General features: G+C 38.8%; 1 protein-coding gene across 4 annotated transcripts in view; it reads left to right on the top strand.

Annotated features, from left to right (window-relative positions):
• Positions 1–20,058, top strand: part of Pak5 (p21 (RAC1) activated kinase 5) — a 308,271-nt gene that overhangs the window by 119,517 nt on the left and 168,696 nt on the right. For all 4 annotated transcript variants that reach the window (XM_017591756.3, XM_039105018.2, XM_017591757.3 and 1 more), the window contains one exon: positions 11,908–12,062. The gene's annotated coding sequence lies outside the window, so the exon portion shown is untranslated. The remainder of the gene's footprint in view (positions 1–11,907; positions 12,063–20,058) is intronic.

The raw sequence follows: 20,058 nt of genomic DNA, 5'->3' as shown, positions 1-20,058 counted from the left end.
GAATTCTTTGTTTAGCTCTGAACCCCATTTTTTAATAGGGTTATTTGTTTCCCTGCGGTCTAACTTCTTGAGTTCTTTGTATATTTTGGAAATAAGGCCTCTATCTGTTGTAGGATTGGTAAAGATCTTTTCCCAATCTGTTGGTTGCCGTTTTGTCCTAACCACAGTGTCCTTTGCCTTACAGAAGCTTTGCAGTTTTATGAGATCCCATTTGTCGATTCTTGATCTTAGAGCATAAGCCATTGGTGTTTTGTTCAGGAAATTTTTTCCAGTGCCCATGTGTTCCAGATGCTTCCCTAGTTTTTCTTCTATTAGTTTGAGTGTGTCTGGTTTGATGTGGAGGTCCTTGATCCACTTGGACTTCAGCTTTGTACAGGGTGATAAGCATGGATCGATCTGCATTCTTCTACATGTTGCCCTCCAGTTGAACCAGCACCATTTGCTGAAAATGCTATCTTTTTTCCATTGGATGGTTTTGGCTCCTTTGTCAAAAATCAAGTGACCATAGGTGTGTGGGTTCATTTCTGGGTCTTCAATTCTATTCCATTGGTCTATCTGTCTGTCTCTGTACCAATACCATGCAGTTTTTATCACTATTGCTCTGTAATACTGCTTGAGTTCAGGGATAGTGATTCCCCCTGAAGTCCTTTTATTGTTGAGGATAGCTTTAGCTATCCTGGGTTTTTTGTTATTCCAGATGAATTTGCAAATTGTTCTGTCTAACTCTTTGAAGAATTGGATTGGTATTTTGATGGGGATTGCATTGAATCTGTAGATTGCTTTTGGTAAAATGGCCATTTTTACCATATCAATCCTGCCAATCCATGAGCATGGGAGATCTTTCCATCTTCTGAGGTCTTCTTCAATTTCTTTCCTCAGTGTCTTGAAGTTCTTATTGTACAGATCTTTTACTTGCTTGGTTAAAGTCACACCGAGGTACTTTATATTATTTGGGTCTATTATGAAGGGTGTCGTTTCCCTAATTTCTTTCTCGGCTTGTTTCTCTTTTGTATAGAGGAAGGCAACTGATTTATTTGAGTTAATTTTATACCCAGCCACTTTGCTGAAGGTGTTTATCAGCTTTAGTAGTTCTCTGGTGGAACTTTTGGGATCACTTAAATATACTATCATGTCGTCTGCAAATAGTGATATTTTGACCTCTTCTTTTCCGATCTGTATCCCTTTGATCTCCTTTTGTTGTCTGATTGCTCTGGCTAGAACTTCAAGAACTATATTGAATAAGTAGGGAGAGAGTGGGCAGCCTTGTCTAGTCCCTGATTTTAGTGGGATTGCTTCAAGTTTCTCTCCATTTAGTTTAATGTTAGCAACTGGTTTGCTGTATATGGCTTTTACTATGTTTAGGTATGGGCCTTGAATTCCTATTCTTTCCAGGACTTTTATCATGAAGGGGTGTTGAATTTTGTCAAATGCTTTCTCAGCATCTAATGAAATGATCATGTGGTTCTGTTCTTTCAGTTTGTTTATATGATGGATCACGTTGATGGTTTTCCGTATATTAAACCATCCCTGCATGCCTGGGATGAAGCCTACTTGATCATGGTGGATGATTGTTTTGATGTGCTCTTGAATTCGGTTTGCCAGAATTTTATTGAGTATTTTTGCGTCGATATTCATAAGGGAAATTGGTCTGAAGTTCTCTTTCTTTGTTGTGTCTTTGTGTGGTTTAGGTATAAGAGTAATTGTGGCTTCGTAGAAGGAATTCGGTAGGGCTCCATCTGTTTCAATTTTGTGGAATAGTTTGGATAATATTGGTATGAGGTCTTCTATGAAGGTTTGATAGAATTCTGCACTAAACCCGTCTGGACCTGGGCTCTTTTTGGTTGGTAGACCTTTAATGACTGCTTCTATTTCCTTAGGAGTTATGGGGTTGTTTAACTGGTTTATCTGTTCCTGATTTAACTTCGATACCTGGTATCTGTCTAGGAAATTGTCCATTTCCTGAAGATTTTCAAATTTTGTTGAATATAGGTTTTTATAGTAAGATCTGATGATTTTTTGAATTTCCTCCGAATCTGTAGTTATGTCTCCCTTTTCATTTCTGATTTTGTTAATTTGGACACACTCTCTGTGTCCTCTCGTTAGTCTGGCTAAGGGTTTATCTATCTTGTTGATTTTCTCAAAGAACCAACTTTTGGTTCTGTTGATTCTTTCTATGGTCCTTTTTGTTTCTACTTGGTTGATTTCAGCTCTGAGTTTGATTATTTCCTGCCTTCTACTCCTCCTGAGTGTATTTGCTTCTTTTTGTTCTAGAGCTTTTAGGTGTGCTGTCAAGCTGCTGACATATGCTCTTTCCTGTTTCTTTCTGCAGGCACTCAGCGCTATGAGTTTTCCTCTTAGCACAGCTTTCATTGTGTCCCATAAGTTTGAGTATGTTGTATCTTCATTTTCATTAAATTCTAAAAAGTTTTTAATTTCTTTCTTTATTTCTTCCTTGACCAGGTTATCATTGAGTAGAGCATTGTTCAATTTCCACGTATATGTGGGCATTCTTCCCTTATTGTTATTGAAGACCAGTTTTAGGCCGTGGTGGTCCGATAGCACGCATGGGATTATTTCTATCTTTCTGTACCTGTTGAGGCCCGTTTTTTGACCAATTATATGGTCAATTTTGGAGAAAGTACCATGAGGAGCTGAGAAGAAGGTATATCCTTTTGCTTTAGGATAGAATGTTCTATAAATATCCGTTAAGTCCATTTGGCTCATGACTTCTCTTAGTCTGTCTACATCACTGTTTAATTTCTGTTTCCATGATCTGTCCATTGATGAGAGTGGGGTGTTGAAATCTCCCACTATTATTGTGTGAGGTGCAATGTGTGTTTTGAGCTTTAGTAAGGTTTCTTTTATGTATGTAGGTGCCCTTGTATTTGGGGCATAGATATTTAGGATTGAGAGTTCATCTTGGTTGATTTTTCCTTTGATGAATATGAAGTGTCCTTCCTTATCTTTTTTGATGACTTTTAGTTGGAAATTGATTTTATTTGATAATAGAATGGCTACTCCAGCTTGCTTCTTCTGACCATTTGCTTGGAAAGTTGTTTTCCAGCCTTTCACTCTGAGGTAGTGTCTGTCTTTGTCTCTGAGGTGTGTTTCCTGTAGGCAGCAGAATGCAGGGTCCTCGTTGCGTATCCAGTTTGTTAATCTATGTCTTTTTATTGGGGAGTTGAGGCCATTGATATTGAGAGATATTAAGGAATAGTGATTATTGCTTCCCGTTATATTCATATTTGATGTGAGGTTATGTTTGTGTGCTTTCATTCTCTTTGTTTTGTTGCCAAGACGATTAGTTTCTTGCTTCTTCTAGGGTATAGCTTGCCTCCTTATGTTGGGCTTTACCATTTATTATCCTTTGTAGTGCTGGATTTGTAGAAAGATATTGTGTAAATTTGGTTTTGTCATGGAATGTCTTGGTTTCTCCATCAATGTTAATTGAGAGTTTTGCTGGATACAGTAATCTGGGCTGGCATTTGTGTTCTCTTAGGGTCTGTATAACATCAGTCCAGGATCTTCTGGCCTTCATAGTTTCTGGCAAGAAGTCTGGTGTGATTCTGATAGGTCTCCCTTTATATGTTACTTGACCTTTTTCCCTTACTGCTTTTAATATTATTTCTTTATTTTGTGCGTTTGGTGTTTTGACAATTATGTGACGGGAGGTGTTTCTTTTCTGGTCCAATCTATTTGGAGTTCTGTAGGCTTCCTGTATGTCTATGGGTATCTCTTTTTTTAGGTTAGGGAAGTTTTCTTCTATGATTTTGTTGAAGATATTTACTGGTCCTTTGAGCTGGGAGTCTTCACTCTCTTCTATACCTATTATCCTTAGGTTTGATCTTCTCATTGAGTCCTGGATTTCCTGTATGTTTTGGACCAGTAGCTTTTTCCGCTTTACATTATCTTTGACAGTTGAGTCAATGATTTCTATGGAATCTTCTGCTCCTGAGATTCTCTCTTCCATCTCTTGTATTCAGTTGGTGAAGCTTGTATCTACAGCTCCTTGTCTCTTCTTTTGGTTTTCTATATCCAGGGTTGTTTCCATGTGTTCTTTCTTGATTGCTTCTATTTCCATTTTTAATTCCTTCAACTGTTTGATTGTGTTTTCCTGGAATTCTTTCAGGGATTTTTGTGATTCCTCTCTGTAGGCTTTTACTTGTTTATTAATGTTTTCCTGTGCTTCCCTAAGTGTGTTCAGGTCTTTCCTGAAGTCCTCCAGCATCATGATCAAATATGATTTTGAAACTAGATCTTGCTTTTCTGGTGTGTTTGGATATTCCATGTTTGTTTTGGTGGGAGAATTGGGCTCCGATGATGGCATGTAGTCTTGGTTTCTGTTGCTTGGGTTCCTGCGCTTGCCTCTCGCCATCAGATTATCTCTAGTGTTACTTTGTTCTGCTATTTCTGACAGTGGCTAGACTGTCCTATAAGCCTGTGTGTCAGGAGTGCTGTAGACCTGTTTTCCTCTCTTTCAGTCAGTTATGGGGACAGAGTGTTCTGCTTTCGGCCGTGTAGTTTTTCCTCTCTACAGGTCTTCAGCTGTTCCTGTGGGCCTGTGTCTTGAGTTCACCAGGCAGTTTTCTTGCAGCAGAAAATTTGGTCTTACCTGTGGTCCCGAGGCTCAGGTTTGCTCGTGGGGTGCTGTCCAGGGGCTCTCTGCAGCGGCAGCAACCAGGAAGACCTGTGCCGCCCCTTCCGGGAGCTTCAGTGCACCAGGGTTCCAGATGGTCTTTGGCTTTTTCCTCTGGCGTCCGAGATGTGTGTGCAGGGAGCAGTCTCTTCTGGTTTCCCAGGCTTGTCTGCCTCTCTGAAGGTTTAGCTCTCCCTCCCACGGGATTTGGGTGCAGAGAACTGTTTATCCGGTCTGTTTCCTTCAGGGTCCGGCGGTGTCTCTGGCAGGGGTCCTGCCGCTCCTGGGCCCTCCCCCACGGGAGCCCAGAGGCCTTATACAGTTTCCTCTTGGGCCAGGGATGTGGGCAGGGGTGAGCAGTGTTGGTGGTCTCTTCCGCTCTGCAGCCTCAGGAGTGCCCACCTGACCAGGCGGTTGGGTCTGGGAGCAGAGAGCTGCTGCGGGCCGGGATCCGCGGGTGTGGGACTTCCGGTAAACACAGAACGTGCCCGGTTCTAGAGAAATTCTGCTTCCGTGTGTCCCAAGCTCACCAGGCAGCTTTCTTGCAGCAGAAAATTTGGTCTTACCTGTGGTCCCGAGGCTCAAGTTCGCTCGTGGGGTGCTGCCCAGGGGCTCTCTGCAATTTTTTTCTTCTTGATTAGCATGTCCCTGTCTGGCTGGCTTGCTTGCTCTCTTTCTTTCTTTCTTTCTTTCTTTCTTTCTTTCTTTCTTTCTTTCTTTCTTTCCTTCCTTCCTTCCTTTCCTCCTCCTCCTCCTCCCCCTCCTCTTTTTACTTAGGATCTAATTTCAATGATTGCGTGGACTGATTTATATATACTACTAAAGATATGAACTATCTTATACTTTTCTATTTCCCAAAGGCCAGTGGTCACTTCCATTTTATCCCGTAGTCAACTCCATGTTCTAGAAAGTCACATCTGCCTTCATGTTTTGAGTAAGTCAATGAACTAGGGAATATTCCATCATCTCAAATGGTTCAGCTAGTACAAGAAGGAGCCTGAGTCTGTACCAGAGCCAACCCTTTACTGAAGCTGTGACATGAAAACATTGAAGTCAATTGGCATCAGGACCTCCTGTTAAGGCAGACACTAGAAATAAGTTCAGAATTGTGGCATGACTTTGATTTGAATGAAGTTTACTGAAAACTCAAACTGTTTTAAAACTAGTATCAGGAGATTGACTTTATGAGAGGTATATAAATAAATGTTCTTTGAGAAAAATGTTAAAGGGAAGCTGGCATGTGTCAAAATTAATTTTGATGTCTTTATTCTTTATTAATCTACTGTCAGCATAACTTGAACACATTAGATAATACTAATTCCTGGAAATAAAATGCAAAGCAAAAGATTAATGGCTGTACAGGAAATTTAATATAATACAGCAAAAAACCACAAAACACACTTCAGTAGCTTTATTTCTCTGGATCAAAAGCTTTGCTTTTGTAAAATATGTTGAATTATCTTTTGTTATATGCCACACCTACATAATTCAGTCAGTCATAAAAAATTGCCATGACATGATGACTTGTTTTCTGATATTCTAAAATACAGGAAAGGGATGCCACAAGACTAAGAAGTAATTATGTCTACTTGTATTTTAGCCAATTTTGAACTACTTCAAAGCACATAGGGCCTTTTAGGACCCTCTTCCTAGGATGTCTTTCTTACACAGTTTTTAGTGAGAGCAAACCCTGCAGCTCTTAACAAGGATCATTTACCACACAGAATGTGTTTATGAGTTGACAGTTTTACCATCCAATTATTTACCATAAAATACAAATAAATCAAGTTAACTATTTAAAAATCTAGAGAAGTAAACCTACTGGACGGTCTTTACAATAGCTTTAGAAAACAAACTCATATTTTAGAGAGTTATAAAAATTTTAATCAAAATAGAAATTGATAAAGTGTGATTTTTTTGCATATGTCTCAAAAAGTCATAATTTATTTTCAAAATAAATTATTTCTTTTGTGTGTCTACATTATTTAGCTCAGTTCACTGGTGCATGTGGAGAAGTAAGAACAGAAATATTATCTAGGGAAGAACTGGAACAATCTTCAGGGAGTACTCCAGATCAGCCCAAGAATGGATGGCATGGTCTGTCACTCTGGAATTGCTTCAAGCAAACTCTCTTTGATCACACCTGAAAAGTGCCTGAGGAATGACTAACCCCAGGCAGAAGCAAAGATTGCAGTCTGCGATTTGTCTTTCTACTGTGACAGGAAACAGTAGCTTTTAAAAATTGCTGGATCTTTCATGATGCATATCAAAGATATGTTTGTTTTCTTTCTAAACCTATGTCTCAGTTTGGGTTACTATTACTGTAAGTTGAGGAGGAAAGGGTTTACCTGACATATATCATACTCCATCACGGGAGGAAGTCAAGGCGGGAACTCAATCTGGGCTAGAACCTGAAGGCAGGAGCTGATGCAGAAGCCATGGAGGGCTGCTGCTTACCGCCTTGTTCCCATGTAGTTTGCTCAGGCTGCTTTCTTATACAACCCAGGGCCACCAGCCCAGGAATGACACCATCTACAATGAGCTGGATTCTCCCCCATCATTCACAAATTAAGAAAATGCTCTACAGATTTTGTTATAGCTGATGTTATGGTGTCTTTTCTTAACCGAAGTTCCCTCCACTCAGATGCCTTTAGCTTCTGCCAAGTTGACATAAGTTGACACGTTGACATCCAGCACACCTGTCTGTAATATTTATTTACTTATTTACTTGACAATACTGTGCTGACCCATAGCAAGGTAAAGAACGTGTTAGATTTGTAACTCAGATATGCATCATGTAGACACAGGTGATTATTATTATTTGTAAATTCTATAGTTGCTAGTCTAACATGTGGTCTTTCTCATTCCTGTGCTTTCAGTTGGTAATGTCAGTTCAAAATGCCACCCTCCACACTGTAGTGCTGAGATGCTGTCTGGTGTGTGTGTGTGTGTGTGTGTGTGTGTGTGTGTGTGTGTGTGTAGTAAGGTGCTTTATTAACTTTACATTTTTAAATACTAATGAGCAAGGATCCACAGCTGCAGAGAGACAGTGGATAGTAGAAAAGAGCCTGCTGGATGAAACCATCCTGTATATTTTTAAAGATGTGTTGACCTCAGAATGGAATATTTGTTATGTGTTTCATTGGGGAAGAAGTTTGGTCTTTGTTTCCACAAGAAAAGAAATGCTGTGGATACTATTAAAATTGATAAAGATTATATTCAAACAGGAGAGACCTCCTGAATAAGGAAAAGCAATAGTTCATCAGATAGCTTGGTCATTCAATCCAGCTAACTTATAAAGACTAACAAATGTCTTTTCTTTAATCAGGCATGAAAATAATAAAAATAATAATATTTCCAAATGATAAGTTACCAAAGGCACTCTTGCCTTAGTGGCACAATATGAAAAGTGTGTTTTCCTAAACTATGTGTCCTAATTCCCTGTTATAGTGTTAGAATGTAGATTGTCACATGGACCATGCCTTTCTTGAACATCAGCTTTTGAGTTTTTCTTTTCCTTAAATAAAAAGATTTGTGTTACTTGGCATTTAAAACACAGTTAAGAATTTAATGTATTTTAAGTAAATTCAAAAGGTACTACAGTCAAGCTTATTTTTTAAATCTCTAAGAGTCAGAGTGATTTGGAACCAAAATAAAATAATTCAGCAGGGCAGTGTCTTTCATTTAGCATGCCGATAATCCCAGTACAACCAGGCAGATCTCTTTAAGTCAGTTGTTTTCTAAATTCTTTTTTTTTTACATTTAATTACCATTTTTAAAATCTTTTTAATTTTTTATTGGATAATTTTTTATTTACATTTCAAATGTTATTCCCTTTCTTGGTTTCCTGGACATAAGCAATCTATTCCATCCCCCTCCTGTTCTTCTATAAGGGTGTCCCCCTTCCCATCTACCCCCCCTTCCCTAACCTTGGCAGGACCAAGGGCTTCTCCTTCCATTGGTGGCCAACAAGGCCATCCTCTGCTACACATGCAGCTGGAGCCATGGGTTAGTCCATGTATAGACTTTGGGTAGTGGTTTAGTCCCTGGGAGTATATTCTGACAGATAGGTTTAAAGAGCACCTAAGCACCCAGGGTAGAGGGGCCAGTGGGGCCCATAGGGAGTCGGTCAGGCAGTCCATAGAGGTCCATAGAGGAAATATGTGTTAGATAAGCTGTATGTAGACACCAGGTACAATGTTATTGGTTGTTGTTGTTGTTGTGCCGTAAAGCATTCTCAACCCCCAAAAGATCACCAAGGAGCCAACTCTGATGTAATCACACTAGGCTATCTTTATTATAAACTCGAGTTTGTGCTTATTCACCACTGACCCACAGGATAGTTTGGTGAAGCAGCCCCTAACTCTTAACAGGACTAACTGTTATAGGAAATGGAAGCAAGTAAGGGGAGAGGGGGGTCCATCCTGGCAATCGTCTAATCGAATGACCATTGTAAACCGAAAGGTGATTGCTCTGAAGCAAGATGGTATACAATCATTAATGGTCAGATGAAAGTACATTGGAAACAATCAGAGTAATCTCTGATTAACTATTGCCAGGAAGTAGCTAGGGAGTAACTCTGGCCAAGGACAAGCTGTGGGGTCCTTCCTGGTACTTGAGTTTAACTGCGGGTCAAGTTCTTGTGATTTTTTTCTTTGAAGATGGAGACCAATTCCAAGATGGAGTAGGTTTAGCCTCTCATTGGTATAAAAGAATCATCATGATGAATAAAAGACCTGGCAGCAATGTCCATTGGAAGAAAATAAGGTTATGTAGCAACTGGTTGATCGAAATCTTGATACTAGTCATTTTCAGATCCTCAGTCCCAATTTCCCTGTGGACAATGGTTCAACATTTCCAATCTAGTGTTCCTGGCGAATTTTAAAATACGTAAGTCCTGCAAATAGTAGGAATTGACTATATTAAAACATACCACTGTTTTATTGGTTCTTTGCATATATTGGCTATCATTTCTCTGTCAGATGTATATAGATGACCAAGGTTTTCTCTCAGTTGGAAGGCTGCTGCACAGAAGTTTTTTAATCTCATGAGATCCAGTCTGTTGCTTGTTGATATTATTTCCAGATTAGCTGGAGTCCTATTCAGGAAGTCCCCAGTTAAGCTTAAATACGTGGAGGCGGGTCTATGGCTTTTTCTTCTAGCACATTTAGAACTGATTTTTGTATAGGAGGAAAGACAGATCTAACATCAATTTGTTCTTCCTTGTGAATGGATAACTAAGGTCTCCAAGCACTATTTGCTTTAGAGTCTGTATTTCTTCCAGTATTTATTTTTAGCATTTTTTGTACAAAAATGGGTCATTTTAACTCTATCGGTTTATATTTGGATCCTTTGTACCATTTGGATCTGTACCATTGATCTTTGTGTGTGCCTTTGGGTCAGAACACTTCTATTTTTATTACTACGTTTTTGTAGTATACTTTGAAGTCAGGAATACCTACATATGGTGTTATGCCCTTTTTGCTTAGGATTGCTTTTACTATCTTGGGATTTTTGTGCTTCCAGGTGAATTTTAAGATCGTGTGTTTTATTTATGTGAAAAATAGAGTTGTAATTTTGATGCATATTAAAGTAATCTATATGTTGATTGCTTTTGGTTGGATGTTCATTTTAATAACATTAATTCTTCCATTACAAAACTATGTGAGAGAGAGCTTTCAATTTTCTAATGTCTCTCTACTACTTTCTTTAGTGTTTTTAGATTTTTCATTGTAACAATCCTTCTTTTATTACTATAATAAAATACCATGATCAAAAGCAACTAGAGGAAAAAAGAGTTGATTTCATTTACTCCTCTACATCATAGTCTATCATCAAAGAAAGTTAGGGCAGGAGACTGGAGGTGGAAACTGACGCAGAAGTCATGGAATAACTCTGCCTGCTGGTTTACTCAAGGATTGTTGAACGTGTTTTGGGTTCAACTCAAGACCATCAACTCATGGACGGCACCACCCACAATGCACTGAGCCCTTCCACATCAATCATTAAACAAGAAAGTGTCCTACAGGCTTGCCCACAGGCTAATCGGAGCATTTTATAAATTGATGTTCCCTTTTCCCAATGACTTCTAGCTCGTGTCAAGTTAACAAAAACTAACAAGGAAAAGAGGTCCATTGCGTGCTTGTTAGGCTTGCTCCAGGAGTTTTGTAAGGTAATTGTGAATGAGGTTATTTTTCTATTATTTTTCAAATTGTTTGCTTTCTGTGTACAGAAAGGCTATTGAGTTTTTGAGTTGATTTTATATACTGCAACTTTGTTAGAAGTAATTATCAGATTTAAAAAAACATATGTACTTTTGAGTGCGGGCATGCACGCACACACATACACACACATTTCTTTCCTTTTGCTAGCACTTTTATTTCTGTTTCTTGTCTTATCACACTGGCTAAGATTAAAGTGTTATGTTTAAGTAAGAACAGAGAAAGTAGCCAATCCTGTCTTGTTCTGGTGAAAGTGTAAATTCTTGTTTTCTTTACCACCACCACCACCACCACCACCACCACCACCACCACCACCACCACCACCACCACTCCATTTATGTAATGTTAGCTATAAACTTGACATATATAGTTTTTATGTTGAGATATATTTCTTTTATTCCTAGTTTCTTCATGGATTTTATCATAATGGAACATTAGATTTTCTTCTACCACTTGACATGATCCTTTTATTTCTGACCTTGAAACTATTTATGTGATATATTGCATTTACTGTCTGGGAGAACAATGGTAACTAGCAGAATTGGATAAGAGTGAAAAATAAAAGAGTAGGGATATATTGGTATAATATAAACTCAAGGCATACTACATAACTGCGTGAAAGATAGAATTGTATGACCTTGTAGTCTTGTGTAATGTGTATTTCTATATTTATATATACATGTATATGTATACATATACACCTAGATAGTCAGACATATGGTCCAGTTATTTGGGTAGACTCCAAAGATTTAGGTAAAAACGTCATGTTCCCTGACCCCACATGTTATGCCATATATTGTGGATTCACAGTGCAATGATTACATAGGGTAGAGAAAATCTACCCTTCAAGTGCAAAGAACTAAGGGATCATGAATACCATGAAAAGGTAATCCTTATAACAACCTACAGATATGTTGCTTAAGAATGCGAGAGAGATTGCAAAACAGTAATGTTGGAGAATGTAAAGTAAATGACTGTATATACACTTCTTTATAATATAAAGCATAATTTTGGTGGGTTATGAGTCATGTTGGTACCATGTTGTTACAGAAATACTCTGTGGTGAAATGCTTCTGTCTGTTGCCAAAATGAACACTGAAGAAAAATGAAGAAGACTGAAGAACTCCAACAAAAAATTTGCACAACAGAAGTAACCAAAATCTTCTGGAGTCTTTAATTCATCCACAGCCATCGTAAAGCAAAAAGTAAGGAAATATATTATAATTTTGTACTTTCAAATTTGACTTCAAATTATACAATACTTAACAAAACAGAAAAGTGCAGTTATTAATTCAACAGCATCTAATGGTTTACATCTGCATGCTTGCAATGTGTTCTGAGTTCTAGGAATACAATGACAAATGACGAATAAAACCATCAATGATGTGGCCTTGGAATAAATGACAGTGTAGGGGTGGAAAAGTTAATTATGCAAATGAGTGGGAAGGAAACTAGGAGCCCCTGATGGTGTTTATGAACATGATATACAATTTAGCAAATGAAGAATGAAGGAAGGAATACTTGCACGTCCCTTCATTCCTGCATGGCCCTGACTACTGGAAACAGTGTTATTGAAATGGCTTTGTAGAGGTACCGTTAGGAAATGGTGGCCCTTCCAGATGAGAAGTATAGAAAAATCTCAAGGACTGGTGGTTTATGTCAGCCAAGAAGAGGAGTGAGGGAGATCTGTAAGGAGTGGGGGAGGAACGACTATATTCAGAATATATTGTATGAAAAATCTATTTTCAATGAAAAGGAATGTCTTAAATACACACTTCCATATTAAGGTTATTCTTAGATATGAAATGTAAGGAAATTCATCAGTGGAGCATGGACCTCCTTTAAATTTACTGTTTAGGACACTAACTCACAATAACTCAGCTGAATAATATTTGAAAGTCTTAGTGAAGTGCAGAATACAGTTTTCTAACCCTCATAATTCTTAGGTGGCCTTGAACTCAAATGTCATCGACACTTTCCTTTGGTGATAAAGTAGCTTTAGTGCAGCCATTAGATGGCGTCTGGTAATTGAAGACTTGTGAAATTTAACAAAGCAAACACAGGAGTAAAGGTGAATGATCGGTATGACAGAAGAAAACAAAGCACAGGAAAACGTCAGAGAAGTCTGAGACTTCAGGAAAGCCATCCAGCATCCTTCCCACACCACAAAGCAGGCGAGCATGTATGTGTATGCAAGTGTGCACACATATTTCATGTGTGCATGTGTGGAGGTTCACCTTTGGTGTCATTCCTCAGGTGCTGTCTACCTTGCTTTTAAACAGGGTTTCTTGTCACCTTAGAGATCACCAAGTGAGTTAAACTCTCTGTCCAGCAATCCCCAGGAATCTGAATGTCTCTGCCTTCCCCGTACTTAGATTACAAGTGTGTGCAACCACACAACTTCTCTTTACATGGATTCTGGGAATTAAACTCAGCTCCGTATGCTCATAAGTCAAGCAGGTTACTGCGGTATTTCACTAGCCCAGTTTTCAGTGAACAATGTAGTCAAGTTCTGGGAGGAACTTTTTATAACTGGTTAATACATGCCACTTTTATCTGGACCTGAACTTAATACCATGGTTCTAGGTATCACCAAGCTAGGAATGGAGCTACCTATAATCAACTGCAAGTTAACGTTACCTTTGCAGCTCAGAGAAATGAATTTTAAAAAGAACATCAGAGAAGACTTAGCATAATGTAGTTCAATCACTTGTTTTATCAGCCATTGGAAAGCATATAACCGTAATTACCTGGAGATATTTAAAGGGAGCTAATGGTTCTAGAAGTGGTTGGATTCTGTAGCAATAAGAATAGTATAAGCTAGAAAAAAGTAACGCTGTCTTAGTTTGTTTACTCCAAACTTTGAGTATTGATATTTTAGGAAGATGATGTTAGTACAGCTTTAAGGGAGTGAAGGCATGAGGCAGGGGAAAGAAAGTTAAAGTGTAATTGTTGTGAGCATGGAAGATGGTACTTCTGGCATACAGTCCTGAGGATCTTTTCATTCATCCCACCATGGAGGAGAGAATTCGGGTATTTAGTCCACTTCTCACATCTGTCTTGGTCTAATGGGGACCACGCTCCGAGGAAAAACGGGGAAATGTTAATTCTCTGGCATTTATGGCCTACCAAGTTTATGAACTAAACAACAAGAACAGCAAAAGGAAGTTCTCAGACACGAGTCCACATATTTGACATCAGTATCCATCATTAATTAGATCAGCATGCAGTCATCTTGAATGTTCGGGGTCTGTGGACAGAGCAGTGTCAGAGCACTTCATTTATATTTTATCATTTATTTCTTTTATTTGTTGGGTACGCACTCTATACCAAGACAGTAGACGGTCATAAGTCCATGTATCTTCTGACAAGTGTGTTGACGTTAGAAGTGTGAATGTGATGAGATATCTCCCTGGGGCGGGGGAGGGGTTGAAATTGGAATTTATAACTCAGAATTTTTACTTGGAAACTAAACAGTAGAAATTGAGAGCATTCCCTTCACCTGTTTTTCTGAACTGTTTCCATCAACCTCCAAGAAGGACGACTAAAGTGCGGATGCTTCAGTCCTTCTTAGAAGAGGGAACAAAAATATTCATAGGAGGAGATATGGAGACAAAGTTTGGATCAGAGACTGAAGGAATGGCCATTCAGAGCCTGCCCCACCTGGGAATCCAGCCCATATACATACAGTCGTCAAAACCAGACAATATTGCTGATGCCAAGAAGTGCATGCTGACAGGAGCCTGATATAGCTGTCTCCTGAGAGGCTCTGCCAGAGCTTGACAATACAGAGGCGAATGCCATTGACAACCATTGAACTGAGAACAGGGTCCCCATTGGAGGAGTTAGAGAAAGTATTGAAGGAGCTGAAGGGGTTTGCAACCCCATAAGAACAACAATGCCAACCAACCGGAGCTCCCAGAGACTAAACCACCATCCAAAGAGTACACATGGACAGACCCATGGCTCCAGCCACATATGTAGCAGAGGATGATGTTGTTAGGGACCAATGGGAAGAGAAGTCCTTGGTCCTGCCAAGGCTGGACCCCTCAATGCAAGGGAGTGTCAGGGCAGGGAGGCAGGAAGGGGTAGGTGGATGTGTGGGGGAACACCCTCATGGAAGAAGGGGGAGGAGGATGGGATAGGGGATTTCTAGAGGTGAAACTGGGAAGTGTAAATTTAAAAAATCCAATACAAAATGTTTTAAGAAAAGTGGTGTCCTCCCAGTCAGCCCGTGTGGCCAATGTTAGTTCAGGCTTAGCAAGCTGACATTAGCATCTCAAGCCTTAGAGACACACAATGGGAACTTGATTGGGGAAATAAACGCTGGAAAGGACTGTGAATTAAAAACCTGAGCCAAAGGCCTCATTCCCTGCTGATGTAGAAATATATCGCCTTCATTTTTCATTCCCAAACATTTTGATAACTCTTTGATCTCTGTTTCTGAAGGGTGAGCTGAGATTTTAGAAAAAGAAGCAAATAGGCATAAAATAATAGAGGGAAATAGATAACATAGGAAAAGCAACTATAGGAAGGTTAATGTCTCTAATTTAGTGCAATTAGCTAATTTAATTTATTTTTCCCTCTATGAACAGAGCATCTCCGTTCTGTCTCTCAAGTTTCATCCTAGCACTATGTCCATCATACATGTGTGCCTTTTATTCACTTGCAGAAGAAATGTGTAAAAGATAAACAGAGGAACATGTTGACATGTATGTTTGCTTCTGTCATGTGTTGTGATGGTTACTTTATACACATTCTTTCCTTCTCATGCAAGAGAAGTTATTTTTCCCCTCAGAGACATGCAAGCGCGGATTATAGTAGAATAGGAGGTAAAGGCGACAAACGTCAGTTTCCTGGACCTAAGGCTTTCCCAAGATGCAAGAAGTTTATTATTAAAAGTAGGATAGGCTCAGGCAAAATGTATAACTGATTGATTTAAATGTATACATGCCTGCTTTGCACATGATCTAAGTAAGCTCTTTCCCTAAGAGGCACTAGCAATTTCTATTGCCAACAAGCAGTCTGTGAGTCTTTCCATTCAAGACCGTTTTCTTCTTCCCGCTTGCTGTTCTTAATATCTTAACTTTCCCCAACCAGTTGAGTGTGAAATGGAATCTTGCTGCAATTTGATTTCCCTGGTTACTAATGAGGTTTGGCAACTTTTTGTGTCTTGTTCACCATTCAGGTTTGCTCTTCTGTGAAGTGCCTTCCTTTTTCCCATCTTCCCTTGGCTCCCTGTAGAATTGTGTCGTCAGGTTCATCTCATGCATCCTGTCATTGTCTCTCTTGCTTTTACCATCATTTACATTCTACAGCATTAGCACTGATGTGTCTTAGATTGAACAGCTCTGGTGAGATAGCATTATGATTAGCAGTCTCCTTGGTCCTTACCCACTATCTGCAATAGCATCTCAAAGTGAGAATAAAAAAAATGCTCCTAGACGTAAAAATACCTCTAGTTAAAAGGTTCCCTGTTTGAGAACAACTAACCTATAACTCATCATACGGACTCCCATCAACAGGAAGAATGAACATGGAATAAATTCCCTCTCTCTGTTTGTTTGCTAGGATCTTCCAACGCCTGCTTATCTGAACATGTTCAGAGTTAGTTGCACGTAACCTAGCAGGTGCATTGCAGTCCACTGGCTACATAGCTCATCGATATGTAATTACCAGAACAGTAACATATGAACTTATCCTCCTGTCATACCCTGTCTCTTCGCCTTGATCCTGTCTCCCCACTTTAGGATTATATATTCCAATTAAAGTGTTAGCACCAACTGTTTGTCTCAGCATTTCCTCAGGAAACTAAACTGATACAGACAGTTGTAGCAAAGGTATCCTGTGGATAAAATTAGAACTAGATGACTAACCTGTCAGAAAGCAGCAGGAATAACATTTTTGGTGGTAAATTTTCATGAAAATAAAGCCTGGGATGTAGGTGTAACAGAGTTACTTTAAAGTTACTTAAGCCTTCACAAGTAGCAAACTGGGTTAAAGCTTAGGAACAGGTCAGAGGTTGGGATTTCCAGAAGTTGCATGCACATTGAGTATTAAAATGGTGGTCATTAAGTAAAGTAGGAGGACTGCCTTTGACCCATATGAAGAAAAGGGTTACACTCTTAGCAGTTAACAGTCACTGTTACTTTTCTGAGCACTTTGACCAGTTATGACTGCATGAACTGCCATACATTGCCAAAGGAAACATCTCTGGTGGGGCCTGTCAGTAGCAATAACCTCTAAGTATTTACAAAGTTGATTAACAAAATGTATACTTAGCAGAAAACAGTAGTCGATTCTCATGTAGAACCTATAACCTACCGCCCAAACCCTGGACACTTAGGCAGATTTCCTGTTCTTGACCTAAGTACGTTCTAATGAAACAGGTTTGGAATTCAATCAGAAAATGTTAGTAACCTCATAATAGTTGTGAAAAATTTATAACCATAGATTCATCTTGCCTTAAAAATAATTCTCATAGGTCATGGGGTCTGGGAGCCAGTAACTTTTCTTCCCAAAAGCCTGCATAGTACTTTCTGTGACCATTAAGTAGCCATAAAGAGGTAAGCTCGCTATCCCTATGTACTGTAACCAAGGCATGTGCTCTTTTCAGCAATTTTGTCTTTCCATACAGTTCTGGTGCACAACCAAATGTGGTAACAGTAGCCTATATTTTCTTAGGGGCCTCTGTACCCCTACCAACCAGGGCAGTAGGCCATGACTGTCACCTGATATTCTTATATACAACCTCTGGCTTCTGGGATTAGCGTTATCTACTTATCACCATTCAAACTCTTTAAGTTATATTTTTTAATGAGCCACACATGTGTACTTTTGATTAAACTCCCCTATATCCTCTCTTGTTACCTAATACAAGCTCATCCTCATTATTATATCCACCTTTACTTTCATATCACACATGTCTTATGATCCCTGTTCTCCTATGATACAAATCCACAAAAAAGAAGGAATATGCTATATTTGCCTTTCTGATAATTGATTATCACAATATACTTTCCCAAGATACTTTCATTTTCCTACAAATTTTATAACTGAACTTTTTGTCCTAACTTACCTGAATCAGAGATAGGGCCCATTATAGAGTACAGAGAATGGGAAAGAAATAGAGAGTTAAGAAAAGGGAAGAGTCGAAGGCTGAGGTCAGGACAATTACAAGCGCTGAGGAGCCAAGACAGAAAGGTTATTAGCAGCATTACTTTTTTATACCCCTTAAATGGGAAACCAGAAAATCAGTCAGTAAAGAACATCAGAGAACAGAATTACAGGGAGCTCAAAACTATCTCAAGTTCCTCTTCAGCGAGGAACATTCTAGGATGGTAAACAAAGCATTCACATCTCAGTGTCTGGATCATCTGACCACATACACATGGGGGAAATGTCAACTGACAGTTCTCAGACTATGACTTTACAAGGCCCTCTCACCAATCTATAACTGCCCTTGCCTGTCCTGACCCTGGCTAAGGGGCAACATGCCCACATCCCAGCATCTGTGCCTCTAGGCATTCTCCAATCCAGTATAGCCCCCAGCAATTTTTCTTTGCATCTGGATTAGATTTGACATGCATATGCATCGCAAGTTCAGTATCAATTCATCTGCTGATAGACACCTAGGCTGGTTCATTTCCTGGCTGTATAAATAGAGCAGTAATAAGTACGGATATGGCAGTATCTCTAATGGAGGATATAGAGTACTTAGAGTACAGGCCCAGCAATTGTATATCTGGGTCTTTTGGTCATTCCCTTTTAGATTTTTTTTTAAGTAACATCCACTGAATTTTCCTAGTGCTTGTAAGAGTTCACACTCTTACCAACAGTGAATAAGAAAGGGTTCTGCTTTCCCAACCATAGCAGCTCTTGTTGTCAACCTGACACAGTAAAATAGAATCTGAATGTAGTTTGTATTTCTCTGTAAATGCTAATACAATATTTATTAGCTCTTACAATTCTTTGTTTGAGAACTCGGTTTAATGGAAAAGTCCATTTTCGTTTGGATTTTGTTTTCTCAATATTTGGGTTTTAAATTTTTTCTTTGAATTTTCTAGATGTCCTCTGGGAACATTTCATCTCAGTCTACAGACTGTTTATTTCCTTAATTAGTAGCTTCATTTTCTATACATATGCCTTTTTATAAAATAAAATGAAGTCTTGCTTGTCAACTGTTGACTTGCTTTTTGAGCTATCAGAATCCCCCTGGGAAACTCCTTCTGTAGGAGTGTAGATTTCTGGAGTGTAATGACCCCGAAGTCCTCACCTTTCCCCTGGCAGGGTCAGGGTTTGTGTCTTTTGCTGCAGTCTTTACTCCATTGGCAGTTGGTCTTTCTACAGGATGAGAGACTAGGATAGTTTCATCCTCCTACACATAGACAGCATTCAAAGACGCTGTCCTCTTTCCAGTGTGTATTTTTGGCCTCTTTGACAAAAATCAAATGGCTATAGTTGTACGTTTTTGTATCTGGGTCATCTCACTATTCAACTGATGCACGTGTCTCTTATTGTGCCAGTGCCATGCTGTCTTTATTACTATGGCTTTATGTTATAACTTAAAAATCAATTGTGGTGACACATGTCACAGTTTGCTTTGTTTATTTGTTTTGTTTGCTTGCTTGCTTGCTTTTGTTCAAGGTTGCCTTGGCTATCAGGATCTTTTATGCTTCCACAAATATGTTTTTTTCCCTGAAAAAGGACACTGGAATTTTTATTGGGATTAAATCGAATCCATATATAGTCTTTGGTAGGATGCCTATTTTTATGATATTTATCCAGCCAATAAATGACCATGGGAATTCTATTTAATCTACCAGTATTTCCTTTCCAGTACGCCTTTTATACTTGATGCCTTTCATTTCATTAGTTAGACTTATTCCAGCCCTTTTTACATTTTTTTCTTTTATTTTTTAGAATACAATGTAAATATATCATTTCTTTCTTTCATTCCTTTTCTCTAAATCCTGCCTTAATGTCTTTCAAATTCTTGGACTCTTTTTGTTGTTGTTGTTGTTGTTAAAAATGTTGTTATATGCACAGATACATTCATATATATCAGCATATATGCACAATATATAAAAATAACTCATATGTATATTTGAGTGTTTTATTGAGACCAAGTGTTTCCCTAATTTAATTCTCAGTGTTCTCTAATTTATTTCTGTGTTAATTTCGCATACTTCTACTTTGCTA

The sequence above is a fragment of the Rattus norvegicus genome, chromosome 3 (assembly GCF_036323735.1).
Source record: "Rattus norvegicus strain BN/NHsdMcwi chromosome 3, GRCr8, whole genome shotgun sequence".
In the NCBI taxonomy this organism is placed as follows: Eukaryota; Metazoa; Chordata; class Mammalia; order Rodentia; family Muridae; genus Rattus; species Rattus norvegicus.
Note: the sequence above shows the minus strand (reverse complement) of the source record. Positions and strands in the feature narration are given on the sequence as shown.